This window comes from Tupaia chinensis, unplaced genomic scaffold, assembly GCF_000334495.1.
Source record: "Tupaia chinensis unplaced genomic scaffold, TupChi_1.0 Scaffold000393_1, whole genome shotgun sequence".
NCBI lineage: Eukaryota > Metazoa > Chordata > Mammalia > Scandentia > Tupaiidae > Tupaia > Tupaia belangeri.
In genome coordinates, this window is record NW_006159895.1 from 460467 (window position 1) to 478046 (window position 17580).

At 36.7% G+C, this 17580-nt stretch overlaps 1 pseudogene; it reads left to right on the forward strand.

Annotated features, from left to right (window-relative positions):
• LOC102483674 (LON peptidase N-terminal domain and RING finger protein 3-like) overlaps positions 1–17580 on the forward strand; it is a 45974-nt pseudogene that overhangs the window by 11364 nt on the left and 17030 nt on the right.

Here is a 17580-nt window from a genome sequence, read left to right on the forward strand (position 1 = left end):
TAATGGTAGATGTCCATCACAATCTAGCGTCATTTTACCAAAAAAAAAAAAAAAAAAAGAACTTTAGAAACAGAGTTTGAGACGTCCCATGGTATCACAAAATTCTTTATCTTATTATAAATTTAAAAAGTGAAAACTCCTTGAGAAGAATTACTATCCTGAAATAAAATCGGGAGATGAAGTACAACAGTATAACGCCAGGAAGAGAGTCTTATTTAACGGTGACAGGAACAGTTCCATCATGTGTACACTATAGTTCTTTTTTTTTTCTTATACTAAATTGTCTAAGGTGTTCTAGAACTATTCAGGGGAATATTTCTTACTTAACTAATCAAGATTCAAATTGAATATCCCAGGAGCAATCAAATTGCATGGATAAAGCTCTCTCTTAGCAAACATATTCTTTTAAGGATATAAACAAAACTACCAATTGAACAACTCTCATTTTGAGGGTAAGCAAAGAAAAGAAAAAGAAGAAAAGAATAACAATGTCTCCTACCAAAATGACAAAGATTCAACAAACAAAATTTATTCATATTGTATGGCCCCAAGGTAATTATTGCAATATACTATATAAACATAAGAGGATTAGCTTTAATTAGAAATTTGCTTCTAATAAATATGTAGCATAATTATATTATATAATTAGCATTTGGATTTAAATAAGCTTCACTACTTACACACAATCGAGTGTATAAAGTTTCTATTATGTGCCTTAAAATGATTTCTGCATGCCTTATTTCACCCATATTTTTTAGAGAACTCTCTATTACTATCAACAAATTGCCTATTGCCAGAATTTATTTTGTACCACTTCCATGGCAAAAACAAATTATTGAGCCACATTACACTAAACAAAGCTCTTTATTTCATTTTGTTACAGAGAATGCATCTCAGCTTCTAGGTGTTTTCCCTCCAGTCACAGATATCTAAGTCTAATAAATTTTAAATGTAATCTTACAGTTCTTGAAGATCTAGATCTAGATGGAAAAAACAATGAGAAAAAAATGTTTTCTAGACAGGATTTTGGGCAACTTCAAGAATAGCAAAAACTCTTTCAACTAGTTAATCACTTTAGAGACCCTTAGCAGCAAAGTTTAGTAAAATGAGCAACCCAAAACTACATTAGTCCACTGGGTCATTTGATAAGAACAAAGCTTCAAGCCAGATATCATGATGAGTTGTGGAAATGTAACTCTGCGCTTGGGGACTTTACATTTTGTTGGATGCACAAAATACATAACAATCTTGCTAAGGAAAACTAGCAGAAGAATTCATGGAAAACCTCCAGATAAATATAAAACATACATACTGTTAAAGTACATTACATAAAAGGTTTTAAACCCTCCTTTAAAATTGTAGCGGTCAATCTTACTTCTCCTTTGGGGATACAAGGTCCCTATTGATAATGACAGCCTTCTTCAAGATAAACACTGAACTCAGCAATCCTGGGACTCACTCATTGAAGTACTTGAAGATACAGAGCCAGGGGACCGAAAAGTTTGGGTTCCTAATTCACTGTTCTAAGCAGAGTCACCCTTCTTTCAGAAATATCGCTTTGTACTCTATGGGTATGAAAAAGAAACATTCATATTTGATCCATTATCTACTTTGGAGTATTTTTCTGTAGCAACTAACCTAACGTTAATATCCAGCTTAAAAAAAAAAAAAAAAGTGTTTTCCCCAACTGTGGACATAACTAAACATGGATTATCTAAAATTTCAAGTTTGAAATCATTTAAATGTGAATGTGGCTATAGAGGCTTGTAAAGCTTTTTGGTGTTCACACCTATGGGTCGCTTTTGATCTATTCATGTGTTTCTAATGAAGCACCTTAAAACCAGAAGTGAGGGACTGTGTCTCTTTTTAACTTGGACTATTTTATCTCTTTCAAGGATTTCAAAGATTTTCAATTGTTCTCACTCTGGGATATCAAAATTCTATTAATGTAAAAATACTATGTAGTTTTCCTTAAGACTGAATTTTGACACCCAGTTCATTGACTGTCAGAAAATGCTGTGATTAGGCATGAAGGTCTAAGTTTCAACTGTGTTGTCACACTATGGAACTGTCCTATCTCTTAATACACCGTATATGATAAAGTGGATTTCTCTTGGGTATTGCTGAAAAAAATGAGAAACAGCTTATCAAAGCAACAGTGATATGAGTGAAACAGGAAAAGCAGTAGGAAAATAGTAAAAGGAGAAAACATAAAATGAGTAGTAATGAAAAATAGGATATCACAAGGGTCCTATGAATTTATAATAAATTAATTTGGGAGCCCCATTGTTATGCCAAGCCATGAGCAATCCCTTCTTGTGCTGAGTTCTCTCATGTAATATGCCGTTTAATTCTCACAGTTCTATTATTTGGAACTATTCTTTACATCTTGCAGATATAGATTTAGTGACACTAAGCTACTTGCTCAAAGTAAAAACTCAACCTGACCCCTTTGTCTCCAAGTCCATATGCTTAACTACTGCACACAATGCTTTCGCTGTAGCTAGATATTATAAGGTATCAGTCTAAATATTTTTCAAATTTTTTTCTCATTGTTCTTCATTTTGTGATCCTACTTTATTTGGGGAACTTGATTTAAGATCATCATTGTACCAAGTATTAGAATAACCAGAAGAAAAAACTATTAAATTCTTGATGTTAAAAGCATGAAAAAATAAAGAAGTGAACTTCAGATTGAAATGAGAGTCCAAACACTACGCAGAACCTCGACCAGTGTCTCTCTTGCCTCACAGAGAACCCCATGCCTTCGGTATCAGACAGACTATCAAGCAATGGGCTTGATGGGATGCATAAGCAGGTGGGACCAAGTCAGGTTCATTCAGTCCACACACGTCCATACTCAGCTTAAGAAGCAGCCACATGTCTTCTCATGTTGCCAAGAGCCAAGCACAGTATTGAGAGTCAGAGGACCTGGGAAAATATACCAATTGTGAGGAGATGACTTCACACCAAAACATGGCCTAAACTATGAACCCAGGCAGGAATACGGAAAGCTGAGCAGAAGCAATCATAGAGAGGCATCAACCAAGAACTATCTGCCTCCCTCCACCCGATGCCATGATTGTCTCCAGCCCCTCAAGATATTAGGCCAATCCAGAAGACAAGGCCAGAGAAGGGAGATCCCTGTCTACTGAATTCGAAATGCAGTTAATTTTGAGAGAATTGAGTGACATTACATTCTCTACCATTTGGCAGTGCAGAAACTTGACACAGAGATTAAGTTGAAATAGAAGAAATAGTTATAATAGTTGCACATTAAACTACACAGCTTCGTGTATCCCTGTAGAAAAAATGTGTTGTTCACGTCAGTGTTCATTTTTTGTTCACATTCCTTTACACTGTTGTCTGAATTTCATGCTGTTAGACTGGGGTGAATTCTCAGAGAAATTATGAATCATGTAGAAAGGAAAAGGGAGCTAACTCTTAGTAGCTTCTGGGGACCAGCAGATGGAGTAATGGTTACATTGCTGGACTACCATGTAGTTGACCACAGTTCAAGTACTGGACCTGGTGGCTGAAAATTCACACTGGGTGTGTGTGCATGCCCAAAAATCCCAAGAGGAGAATGGAAGAGAAGGGACTGTGGTGTGACCTTTCTTCTGGGGAGTGGAGGGGGAGGGGGTGATTCCTCACTTTCTGTCTCTCTGTCTTTCCAGTGAGGGCACATACCCTATAGGAAAAAAATCTCTCTGAAAAAAAAAAAAAAAGATTTTCTGAACTTAACATTTTTCTTACAAAGCTTCACAAAGAAAAAGACTAAGAAATAGATATTAGATCCAGTACAAAGTCTTCTTTTCTCTCTATAACTTAGTTCTTAATCCCATGCCTTATCTGAGGTTTCACCACTTACATTTGCATGTAGTTTTCTGGGAAGATAACTACTATGGGGCTGTCAGAATTACTAGCTCCTGACCATTCAGAATGAGAAACAAAATGTTACAATGTGTGTGCATGCTATTTAGTGCCTCTATAAGTCTATTTAAGAATAATTGACAGCTAACTACATTCTAGAAAGGAAGGATAAATCACTTCTTTCTTAATAAAATGTCAGACCCACTTTTCAATGCTTGAAACTTTGGAATTTAATCATGGTAATAGGAAGAGCAAACAGTTTTAGTCTTCTCAAAGCTTTATTTAATTGACACTAATATTAAAATCAGTTGTCAAATATCCATAAGTTCATTGCAATGTTCAGTGCAATGTAAGAGTTTGTAAAACTAAGGTTTACAAGTGATTTTACTCTGTAATTGCTTTTTCATCTATGTTATTATTATTATTATTGCGAAAAATTCTCTGGGAAATTTTTTGGATTGCATAATGACTAGAGAGTATGAACTTTTATGGTTACTGCCATACTCACCTAGATATAACTACTCTCTTACCAAGAAAAAATGACTATTATGCAAAATGATTAAGAGAAAAGAAAAAGACACCAAATCTTAGGAGAAGTTAGCGCACATTTTAATATTATAAGCAATTGAATGCTATTGCTGAAAAACGTCTTAAGCCGCCTACTTAGAGCAATCCTGGATGAATAAATAAGTGCCTATGGTAGTAGAAAATGGCTGTGTTTTTTGCTAATAAAATTAAGAAGTTGAAACTAAGCTACTTTATAAACTTGAAGAACTGTCTTCTATTAAGTGGATTAGCTACATTAATGCTTTTAGCTGCATAATCGCTCTTATCTAAACAAGCAAGTGTTAACAAATGAAAATGTGGCATGGTCTAGGTCAACTTTCATTCGCAGCAACAGTAAGTTTTTAAAAAACTGTTACAAAGAAAGAAGACATTAACCCACCCCATCACATGGCACGAATAGGGACCAAATTCTTTTCTATAAAATCTTTAGCGGATACAATACACGTTGTCTTGGTTTTGAAATGTTCTAAAGCCTAGTATCATGGTAGGGAAGCAAATTACTGATGACTGAAGCTGCACTGTGAGGAGTGCATTTCTATAATCTATTGCAAGATAAGAACAGAAAAGTTATGTGTTTATTTTCCTCTGAGTATAATCATCGATAAACCTGCGCGTGTGGTTTAGCATATCTCCCAAATGATTGCATTATGATTTAAAATAAGAGGAAATATACAAATGTTTTACATTTTTAAACAATAAATAATAGAACACAATCTATTGTTAAAAGAAACAACTATCTTAAGTTCAAGATATGCGTGCATCTGATCAACTGTAATGTGATAAGAATGATTCTTATAAAACATAGGAAACATAAATCTTTAACCTTTTAAAAATTCATATCCCCAAAAACTTACAGAAATTTATTCTTTGTATGTGTGTGTGTGTGTGTTGAACAAGTCTTTTGGTTTTGGTTTTTAGATAGGACTTCGCCATGTCAAAAAAAATTGTCCTTCGTCAGTCTCCTGAGTAGTGATGACCACAGGTGTGACAGCTTCTCAGGCATGCCCCACTATGTCTGGCATTTTACAGTAGGATGGGACTCAAACCTGGGCCTCCCTACGACCTCAACCTAAAAAGCAGCAAGCAGTGTCCTGTGTAAATCATTGTGGCTGGATAGGTATCCACTCTTAAATATGAAACATTGGGGGCCAGGAGATAGAGTGATGGTTAAGGTACTTGATCCTACATGGCTGACTCCCTGGTTTGAGTCTTGAACCTGAACCCACTGAATGCACAGGCATGCATGCCCAAAATCCTGAAAGGAGAGCAGAAGAGAAGGGTCTGTGGCATGGCCATCCCCCTAGGGGGTGCTTTCTCACTTTTCCTCTTTCTTTGTGTTTCTCTCTCACAAAAATATGCATTTTACAGCAAAAATCTTTAAAAAAAAGAAAGAAAGAAAGAAAGAAAGAAAGAAAGAAAGAAAGAAAGAAAGAAAGAAAGAAAGAAAGAAGAAAGAAAGAAAGAAAGAAAGAAAGAAAGAAAGAAAGAAAGAAAGAAAGAAAGAAAGGTAGCATTTTTTTTAATTCATGGAAAAGACAAGAATGCTAAGTATTTATTGTGTCTATTCAACTTTATATAAAATTCCTATCAGATTTAAAACAAAACAAAGTCTAATATTGACCATTGGGGAAAAAAATAACATTTTTGTAAATAATTTGATTCAAAACCAATATATATAGACTAGAACCAGGCATCTATCCGGGCATGTTAAGGTCACTGCTGTTATTTTAATTATTTATTACTAGTTAACAAATCACTCAAACCTCAGTGGCTTAAAACAATGGGGATTACCATCTCACAGATACTGCAGGTTAGAATTCAGATGTGGCTGAGTACTCTGGGGGGGTCTCTCACAAAGGCTGTAATCAGTTGTTGGCCAATTGCAATCATCCAAAGGCTCAACTAGGAGACAATCGACTTCCAAGTTCACTGGAGTGGTTACTGGCAGGACCTGGATACTCGCTGACTGTTGGCTAGAGGCCTCCTTTGGTGCCTTGCCACATGGAATTCATCAGAATGATGATGATAGAAAGCCAGAGAAGGAATGCAAGATCAAGGCAAACCAGCCATCTTACATGAAAATCAGCATCCATTCTTTATTTTTTAAATCCCCTAATAAATTAGGAAAGAAACTTTATTAACATGATAAAAAACAAATTCTTTGAAACAACACCCAGAATCTTTTTTTTTTATTATTATGGCACAGTCTCTTATGCATCGTTTTCTTTACATATGCTAGCACACTAGTGCCCTAATGTGGGAGTGAGAAGCACCTCACAGGGTCTGGCCACATCACAGTCCCTTTCCTTTATCCTCCAGGCCATCAGACATGGGGTGCTCACGTGTGTGCTCAAAGTGTTACAGCCAGACATGTGAACAGCAGTCACTCTGTGGGGTCCAGATTCTCTAGAGCAGTGCATTACCTTTGTGCAGAGCCAGTCCCATCAGTGTTTCAGAACCTTGCCTTGTAAGTGCCATCACATCACTTTGCTCTAAGTCATGTATTAGGGAGAAGTTCCTGGTTCTAGCACCATGCGAGAGAAAGGGAAGTGCAGACAAGCATGAATACCAGAAAACAGGGGTCATTGTCAGCCATTTTAGAAGCAGCCAACACAGCTACATAGAGACAGAGAGGCAACTTTAGACTTCTTTAAGTTTTCCGGGGGTCCAGGAGTGGGTTTGCAGCTAAAGGTGAAATCCTCTTCTTTTTTTGTAAGGCTTTCTCTACAGTAACTAGGTATCCACAGGTTTCTCCAGAGAAGAACCATTTATACCTGTTGTCACAGTGTTCTACGTGATTAGTGCCGTCATGTCTTTATATGCATAGCAAGATAGTTGTTATAGTGAGGAAAATTAGCATAGCCATAATCTCATTCTGTGTGTGTGTGTGTGTGTGTGTGTGTGTGTAAGACAAGAACCTAAAATTATGCTCTTAGCAAAAATCTTGAATACAATAAAATATTAACTGTAGTCCTCAGGCTGAACCTTAAATTTAGTGAAATAATCTACACATAAAAAGAAAACCACTACATTATTTTACTTATATGTGGAATCCAAAAACTAAAAGTCGTGGCTGGCAAGTGGCATGGTTATTAAGGTGCTGGACTCCCACATGGTCGACCACAGTTCAAGTCCCAGACCTGGTGCTTACTTTCTCACTTTCACTCTCTCTCTCTCTAGCTCTCCCTGGTAAAATTAAAAAGTAACAATAAATAATTTTTAAAAAAACTAGAAGTCTAAAATTACTTTTAGAGTAGAAATTAAGGGAACCAGTAGTTAGTGTAATGGCTATGTCGCTGGACTCCCACGTAGTCGACCGCGGTTCACGTCCCGGACCCGGTGGCTTAAAACTCACGCCGGGCACGTGTGCGTGTGTGCCCAAGATCCCGAGAGGAGAATGGAGGAGAAGGGATTGCGGCGTGACCATGCCCCCTGGGGGGTGATTTCTCACTTTCTGTCTCTATGTCTCTCTCTGTCTGTCTGGCGAGCGCACGCGCCCTATAGTGAAAATCTCTAAAAAAAAAAAAAAAAAAAATAGAGTAGAAATTAAGAAATTTTGGGCGTTGTTATAAAAATTTTCTCTTTTATCATACTGAGAACATTCCTGAGACATTTTAACCTCATAGTTAACATATCATGATTCATATCTCATGTTAAATATCAAATTGAACCAGCCCTATAGTGTACTGGTTAAGGAAGCCAGAGTCTTTATGTCAACTGCAATTCAAATTCCAACCTGGCAACTTGAAAAACACAGCAGGCATGTGTATATATGTGCCCAAAATTCTGACAGAATGGAGAAATGGTATGACCATGTCCCATTGCGGAAGGCTTTCTCTCTCTTACTTTCTCTCTGTTTCTCTCTGGTGAATTTCCAGTCAGCCTTTATAGATTGTAAAATCCAATATTGTGACCATGGTCAGAAATTTTATAAACAAGAATTTTTTTTTAATTTATTTTTTAAATGAAGTACAAAGTTGCTCTCATTGAGATTCTACTAGTTTGGGATTTGCCATAATGTTAGACAGGGACTATCTAATTCATACGATTAGTGTTAATACTTCCAAAGTACAACACAAACCACATCTGATCCATGATCCATGCTTAGTTCCACCCCAGCCCAGGGTCATGGGTGTGGGCATGCTGAGCACACTCAAGAAGTCTGGATACAAACCTGGAACCTTCCCATGTGAGTCAGCCTTGCAGACCATTATTGTTCACCACTGAGCCACCATCAAGAGAAAGAGGTCTTAAGGGATGACTCTAAGCTTCTAGTCTATTATGAACTACTTCTGCAGTATTTCATTTGGAGATCATGTTTAAAAGGAAAATTACAGTTATAAATAGGTCAATTTCAGGAGATCCATGAGATAATCAACTAGTAGACACCTAATCTAGTAAACAGAATATGTATCTGAAGCTCCAAAGAAAGTTCTAACACTTGATCCTTGTCCAGACTGTACTAGACCTGATGTTTCTGAATTGTAATCAGGACATTTTTAGTCTTAGACTCATTGGCTGCTTCTTTAAAAGCAATCTTCTAAATGTGCCAGGAATTGGATAAGCTCACCTTCCTCTCAGTGATGCCAGGACTGGTCTAGTTGATTTGGAAAAAGTACTAAGGTCAATAAACTAATCCTAAAAGACAATTAGAGTTAATCTCAGCTCTGCCATTAATTTTCAATGTGACCCCAGGCCACCTCTTTAAACCTCCTGTATGTTAGTGTCCCCAGCCACAAAATGCAAATACGGCAACACAAATGAACACACCGAGCTAAGGGAAAGAAAACTAATATGAACTTTACCAAAGTGCTTAGTAAATAGAAAATCTTATATAAATGCTAATACAAATACAGTCCTCCATTTTTCACTGTGCTGATAATAGCTACAAAAGGAAAGAGGTAACAAACAGGTCCAAAGAACCACTCCACCAATGATTGCAAAGGGAAAAAAGGTGGGATGAAATACATACGAAACTCCAATACATCACCTACAAATTATGTGGCACTTTTGACCAATGGCTAAAATACTGCATATGAATTGTTATGAGTTACCATGATCGGATTGTGAAATCATCAGCCCCTATCCTATCTTACAGAAAACTACAGACCTGCTAGTGGCACTCTGGCATTTACTGCAGGCGGAAATTGGACTCATTATCCTGTGTTTGCAATAATTTATCTGACCTGCTCATTGGTCTAAGGCTCTCATATGCAAGTGTAATTTTTAGTTTAAGAGCAGCTGCTCACAGAGGTGGAAATGAGGGATCTCCTGGGAAAGGGAGGAGCCAAATCGCTTGGAAATAATCTGTGTTCACAGACCTCAATCACTCCGTCTCCAAGGCCCAAGCATAATGGATGAATTGTTTTGAAAAGTAACTTTTTGGATGTTGTTCTTGACATACACTTCTTCACTTGCTCTCTTTTGCTCTTCCTTACTGCCCCTCCCTGACTTTCCCTGATGGAGTTCAAGGACGTGGCAAAGTAGAGGAGATAAAAGGTCAAACGTCAGCAGAAGCGATTTCTAGAAGAGGCCTCAGTGCCACAAAAGTTGCTTCTGGAGAGTTTTCTACTAGATCTATAGCATTCTCAGAAGACTACTGTGCCCTTTCATTTCAAAAGTCTTTGAAACTTCAATTAGATCCCCCAAATAAATCTCCAACTCATTTATTTTTACAAGTTTTTATTCAGTTTCTGTGTTTCAGGCATCACCTTGAAAAGAATTAGAACTCCTTAAAGGAGTTCATAATAAAATGTTAATAATAATAATAACATGTATTGAGGATTTTTGCGTGACAGGTACTATACCACAGTTATACATTGCCAAATGACAGGAATACATTCTGGAAAATGTATTGTTACAATGTTTTGTAGTTCATGACATCTCAGAGTTACGTGGCCAAATCTAGAATAGTAAAAAGGGTCTACCCGATAGTGTGATACAGAATGGATAATTAATGTAGTTTTCTTTTTGTTGTTGCTGTTGTTTTGCATATTATCAAGGACAATACCCAAATAACTAATAAATGCTGGAGTAAGAATTTGGTCACAAGAATTCTTGGCCCTTTCCAACATACTTTATTTCCCCCAATGAATTCCTCCATGAGGAAAAATTTGTTTCAGTTATGATTTTCCTATCATCTACTTCATACAATACACCAGAATGGAAAAGATTTTGACCCTAAGGCAGTTTCACTTATGGCCCCCCAGAGTCACTAATCTCCTATAAGAAAATAGAACTTGTAATGATATTATCACACTCAACCCTGTTCTTCTCTTGCTTTTATGTAGGAAAAAATACTAGGGAACAAATGATGTAGGCAGAAGATTCCTTGCCTGATTACTGTAATGTGCATCTCTTTTGAGTGGAGACTATGTCCTCTGGCTTTACATTTGCTTTTATCATTTGGTAAAATAACTATATAAGGTACTTCTTCATATCTCAATTTCCCTCCTAGAAGAATTGTAAAACTAGGCTAAGCCTCAATTAATAGGAAAGGTATAACTGAAAATATCCCAGGTTTGAGGAAAAGGATTTTATGAAGCAAAGGTACACACCCTAGGGTTAGAGAGGACAACTATCATTTTTCACTAGAAACCAAGAACAAAACAAAACCAAACTTTACAAGACTTGCTTTCTCTCCAAGTTTCATATGGAGTTCTGACATTAATTGAGTTGTGAAAATAATAAAAAAAAATGTATTATGTGTTCCAGGGATTCTGTTCCAGGGATTGGCACCAACATTTTACACACATCACCTCATTTCATTCCAAATGAGAAGGTCGACCATCTGAAAATTGAGGGATATGGGACGAAGTTAGGTTAAGGAATCTCCAGTTGCATAGCCTGTCTGCCATATTAGGTTTGTGTTAACAAGGTCATCCATTTTCCTCTATAAATTTGTTCTAGTACCTAATATCTAGCACCATGAAGTAGAAGAACAATGTTCTAGCCCAGGTGCTTCCACTTATTATGTATGTGAGAGGGATTACATTTTTATATGTAAAATTAAGATTGGATAAAACCTTTCTTGTTCTCTTCATCACCCTTTCTTTGGGCAAAACATTGTTCTTTTACTTCATCTAATATTATAATATCTTAATGTAGTGAAAGATTAAAATGGAGTTTTTATCTGTTGTTTCCACCCATCAAATCTTTTACAGAGAAACATGGAAAGAATAATATCATTGATCCTCAGGTTTGATCCTCTTTTGGAATGGACACTTTTTATAGAGTTTAAACAATGGAGAAGACAGTTTAATATACGCATTATTTCTTATGTAGCCTATTCAGCCAAAGTCTGCCCAAAAGTGATACTATTTTAACTGCAGATCGGAGTCAACATGCAAAAACAAATAGACAAGATAGTGTATTTGTTATGTTGGCCACTTTAATACATTTATTTGGAGGAAATTTTTATCCAGCTTGTGTATTTGAATAAATCTTTGCTATTGAGATTATTTTCTGCAGAACACCAGATGGCTAAAACACAGAAATGACACCTGCAGAAGGAATTAAATAAAGAAGGGATATTTCCTAAATTTTCCTTTCTTGTGGGTGCCAGCTGTGTGCACGGTGACACGCAAAACAAGTATAATCTACAAAGCTGGTTTCCTTAAAGAGACCATGGGAAATTGGTAACACAGTGCCCAGAGACTCATCAAATATTAAAGCAGGAAGAATGGAAGCGGAAACCCATATTGGGCCATCACTTGCTGCACTGGCAGTGCTAGGGAATTACACTAGGACTTTGCCATCTGTGGGCTTGTTTGAAGTACAAGTGTTGCCATTGACCTATAATGATTTAACATTCCTCTTGGGAGTAGAGAAAGTGCAGACACATATGGGGTGAATTTGTACAGAAAAACAAAGGAACAGAAATAAAATGTGGAGCTTGCTACTTGAGCACTTCAAAGGTCAAGTGCTATGACTCTAGATAGCCTTATTAAATGAACAGATTCAAGGGGATAATAAACGTTTGCTTGGCTCATGGCCCTGTGCTGTAAATTCTTGGCCTTCTTGTAGTTCTCTCATATTGACATAATTATTTGTGGGTTGTTTATCACATAAAATGCACATTAGATACCACTATCATATTTTTGGTAGAGTTACATGTGTTAGCTTGTTATCATTTGTCATGCAAACTTAGTAACAGGGTCAACTATCATCTGAATTACTTTATTATTTTACCTAATTCCAAATATCTCATAGGACAAATTATGAAGACTCTTTTTAAAAAAAAAAAAAAAAGGGCTTAGAGTGACACCAGCAACATGGCAGAAAAGGAAGTCTGGGATCCTTCTGCTCTGCAGAAACATACCTAATCAGCAACCATTTCTGGACATATCACCACGTGAGAAAGAAGCAACTAACTAAAAGTTTTCTGCTCCCTGAAATATGAGCCACTGAAGTCAGTAGAGAGATATGGGACACCCTTTTACTGGAGACCCTGCCCACAGCACAGTGTCACATGATTAGGAAGTGACCCTGAGCTCCAAGATTTGCCTAGCCGAGGGAAGGATTTACTTCATGCATTGATCACTCAACTTTTCCACTTGAGAGAGGTTTCCCAGAGTAATTGTTTCTGTCATTCCATTCATGCAGCTCTGACATATCCAGCACAATCAAGCTTCTCAAGAGAAAACAGAGCAGCAGCTTGAGTGAGTAAACACCGTTGATCCTTCTACCTGCTCATCACAGTTTAAGCATGTAAAAAATACCAGCTCTCAACTTCTTCAGGAAAGGAAAAGAGGTGATCTATTTGCTCAGGGACCAAATTTTTTTTGAGACTACCCAAGGAACTAGCCTCTGTCTTTTTTTTTTTTTTTTTTTTTTTTTTTTGGGAGAGGCTTTTTGCTTTAGGGCATATGGGCTCACCAGACAGACAGAGACAAAGAGATAGAAAGTGAGAAATCAGCCCCCAGGGGGGATGGCCACGTCACAATTCTTTCTCCTCCATTCTCCTCTCAGGATCTTGGGCACGCACGCACATCGCACATGCACCTGGCATGAGTTTAAGCCACCGGGTCCCAGGACTCGAACTGCTGTCAACTACATGGGCGTCTAGCAACATAGCCATTACGCTAACTGCTGGTCCCTACAGAACAAATGTCTAAGGGTATTTGGTCTTAAAATACCAGGAAAGTCATGATGTGATTTTTAATGTTTTTCTATGCAAAAAATGCATCTTGACTTTCCTGATGACCCCATACATGGCTGGCCACCGGTGTCCTATCCTTGATTATGAGCAGGGACTATCTTTTGGGATATTTGCTTGAAACAAAATTGGAACTCAATTGTCAATGTTCCATGGTGTATATTTTTATGTTTGGGATCAGTGGGGGCCTACGAGAAGCAGAACAGTCTATAATCACTACATCTTAACCTAAACAAAGGTTTTGTTCTTGGAGCAGGCTAAACTTCTGTTGGAAAGTTTGTAACATGTATTTTTAGCATATTTTTTCTGTGCTCCAAAAGTCCCCATGCATGGCTGGCCACCAGTGCCCTATCCTTGATTATGAGCAGGTACTATCTTTTGGGATATTTGCTTGGAACAAAACTGGAACTCAATTGTCAATGTTCCATGGTGTATATTTTTATGTTTGGGATCAGTGGGGGCCTACTAGAAGCAGAACAGTCTATAATTACTACATCTTAGCCTAAACAAAGGTTTTGTTCTTGGAGAAGGCTAAACTTTTGTTGGAAAGTTTGTAGCATGTATTTTTTAGCATATTTTTTCTGTGCTCCAAAAGTAATGATTCCTAGAAAATCCAGAAAATGGGCCGTGGGATAAAGTATCTCCAGGAAACTGGCTCTATCTGGGTCTTGACTACCCCCTCCACCTCTACTAGTTGAGTTTATAAAAAAGAAATACACATCATATCTAGCATTACTTTGAGTTTTTTTTTGCTAGGGTTTTTTTGGCACTTTTTTTTTTAACCTTTTCTTGGTCATACATTAATAAAGCTATTTGCTGTTCTTCACCTTTTTCAACACCCAATCTTCTTCTATGCCTTAGGCCAAGGCTTTGATGGTTCTTCCAATCTCCCTAACTATGGTTCAGGGTAGTTTTCCAAAACCCAAGACCTCTTATTTACACTACGAGCCTTGGGTATTTCTAGTGTTTCTACCAAAAATTATCTCTATATTAAATTCTAAAATGGGATTACGATAATAAAATATTTGAAAAATTCACATTTATTGACTTATTGATATCATACAGCCTGGAATTTCTAAATTCCAAATAAATAAGTTTCACTCAAGAAAAAAAAAAAAAGAAAAAAAAAGTTAAAATTTCAATAGAGAGAAAATATTTTAAAATACCAAGCAAGCCTGGTGTAGTGGCAGGTACTTATAATTCCAGGCATTTAAGAGGCTGAGATAGGAAGAATGTGAGTTTGAGGACATGGACAAATGGCAATATCCTCTCTCTATAACTAAGTAACTAAATAAATGTACCATGAAAAATTCAAGGAACTGAAGAATATACTATGTGAAACAAAAATTCACTAGAGAGATTCAATAGCAGACTAGCTCAACCCAAAGGAAAGATATGTAAGACAGGTCACTATAAATTATTCAACCAGAAGAACAAAAATAATAATAATAAATAATAATAATAAATAACAATAATAATAATAAAAAGAGTAGCAAAAGCTTAAGAGAAAATATGCAAAAACTATATGCTAAAAACTTTCCAGCAGAAGTTTTACCTGATCCAAAAACAAACTGTTGCTTTATAGGACACCAATACAATTTAAGTGGACCAATCTAAACATTAAAGTTCCTGAAAGTCAAGAGAGGAAGAAATGATTATAAATCTTATTCAGAGAAATAATGGCTGAAAACTTTCCAAATCTGGGAAAGAAAATAGATGTCCATATGTGAGAAAACAAAAGAACACCAAAAAAGATTTGCGAGGAAATCCACATTGAGACACATGTAATCAAATTGGCAAAAATCAAAGATAGGATTTTGAAGACAGTAAGACAAAAGCAATTTCCCATACCCAAGAAAACGTCCATAAGACAAACAGATTATTTAGCAGAGTTTTAAAAGCCAGAAGTGAATGGAATGATATGCCCAAAGAGCTAAAATAAAAAACAAAACAAAATGGGAACCAGCAGTTAGCGTAATGGCTATGTCACTGGACTCCCACGTAGTCGACCACGGTTCGTGTCCCGGACCCGGTGGGTTAAAACTCCTGCCAGAAAACTCATGCCAGGTGCCTGTGTGTGCATGCCCAAGATACCAAGAGGAGAATGGAGGAGAAGGGATTGCGGCATGACCATCCCCTCTGGGGGGGTGATTTCTCGCTTTCTGTCTCTCCGTCTCTCTCCGTCTGTCTGGTGAGCTCACGTGCCCTATAGCAAAAAAATCTCTCCAAAAAAACAAAAACAAACAAACAAACAAACAAAAAAACCTGTCAACCAAAAGTACCATGTGTGGCAGAACTCTCCTTCAAAAGTGGAGGAGACTGGGACCAGTACGTGGCATGGTGGTTAAGGCACTGGACACTCCCACATGGCTGACCATGGTTCAAGTCCCAGATATGGCAGCTTGCTTTCTCATTTTCCCCCTCTCTTTCTTTCTTTCTCTCTCACTTGATCCCTCTCTGGTCAATTAAAAATTAAATAAATAAATAAATAAATAAATAAAGTTAAAATAAAACATTTTTAAAAGAGAAAAGCTTCATTCTGTTGTTATTTAATTAACACATAATAATTGTACATATTTATGAAGTAGAAGGGTTATACCCATAATTAAGTGGTTTTATCCACAGGACAAAAGGATGGCTCAATGTATGAAAATCAATTAATGTGATGATATACAACATTAATGGAATAAAGGATTAGATCACATGCTTCTCTCCGTAGAAACAAAATTCAACACCATTCCATGGTAAAAACAAACAAAAAAACTATCAACAAAGTAAGAATAGAGAAAGTAACCTCAGTATAATAAAGACCATATATAAAAAGACCACAGTTCATATAAAAGTGGTAAAAGTAACAAGTTTTTCTTCCACGATCAGGAACAATACAAGGATGCCCGCTCTCAAAACTTCTATTCTACATACTACTAGAATCCCTAATCAGAAGTTTTAGCCGGGCAAGAAAAATAAATAAATAAAAGGCAAACAAGTGGAAAGGAAAAAGTAAAATTTTCTCTGATTGCAGTCAATCTTATATATAGAAAACTCTAAAAATTGCATTAAAAAGCTGTTACAATAAAAAAGTCGATAAAGTGGCAGAATACAACATCAACATATGAAAATCTTGTCTAATACTAAAAATAAATGATCAGAAAAGGACTTTATAAATTTCATTTAAAACAATAACACACACCAATAAAAATCTAAGAATAAACTTTACTAAGAAAGTGAAAGACTTATATTTTGGAAACTATGAAACATTGATAAAAGAAATACACAATGAAATAAAACACAATCATGTCCATAGATTGGAGAAAATAATATATTGAAGTGTCCATGTTGCCCAACATCAAGGACAGATTCAAAGCAATACCTAACACAAATCCCAATGGCATTTTTTATAGAATAGAAAATCACTTCCACAATTCATATGGAAGCCCAAAACTCATGGTCTTGAGAAGGAAGAACAAAGCTGGAAGCTTCACATGTCCTAATTTCAAAATACATTAAAAAACTACACTTACAGTAATAAGAACAGGTTAACACCACATAAAGAGTCATGTATAGGCCCATCACAGTGGTACTGAGGTAATATAATGCTGTGTGATGTGGAGGCCATTAGGTAAAGTCTCAGGTTTGTGTTCCGAAGTCTCTCTGTGCACGTGAGGCATGTGTACATACCCATGGTGATCACGGTAGGATTCAGGCATGAAGACCTGCTGCAGGTGCCCCTCCCTCTATTTATCTCTCTTCTTCTCCCTCTCTCTCATTGTCTTTCTCTCTCTCTCTGTCTCTCTCTTTCTCTCTCTCACTGTCTTTCTCTCTCCTCTGTCTCTCTCTTTCTCTCTCTCATGGAAGAGATAAATAAACCTTTTTTTAAAAGAGAGAGAAAGAGGCATATAGACCAATGGAACAGAAAGCTCAGATATAAGCCCACATATAAATTGTCAACTTATCTTTGTCAAGAGCTCAGAGAATAGACAATG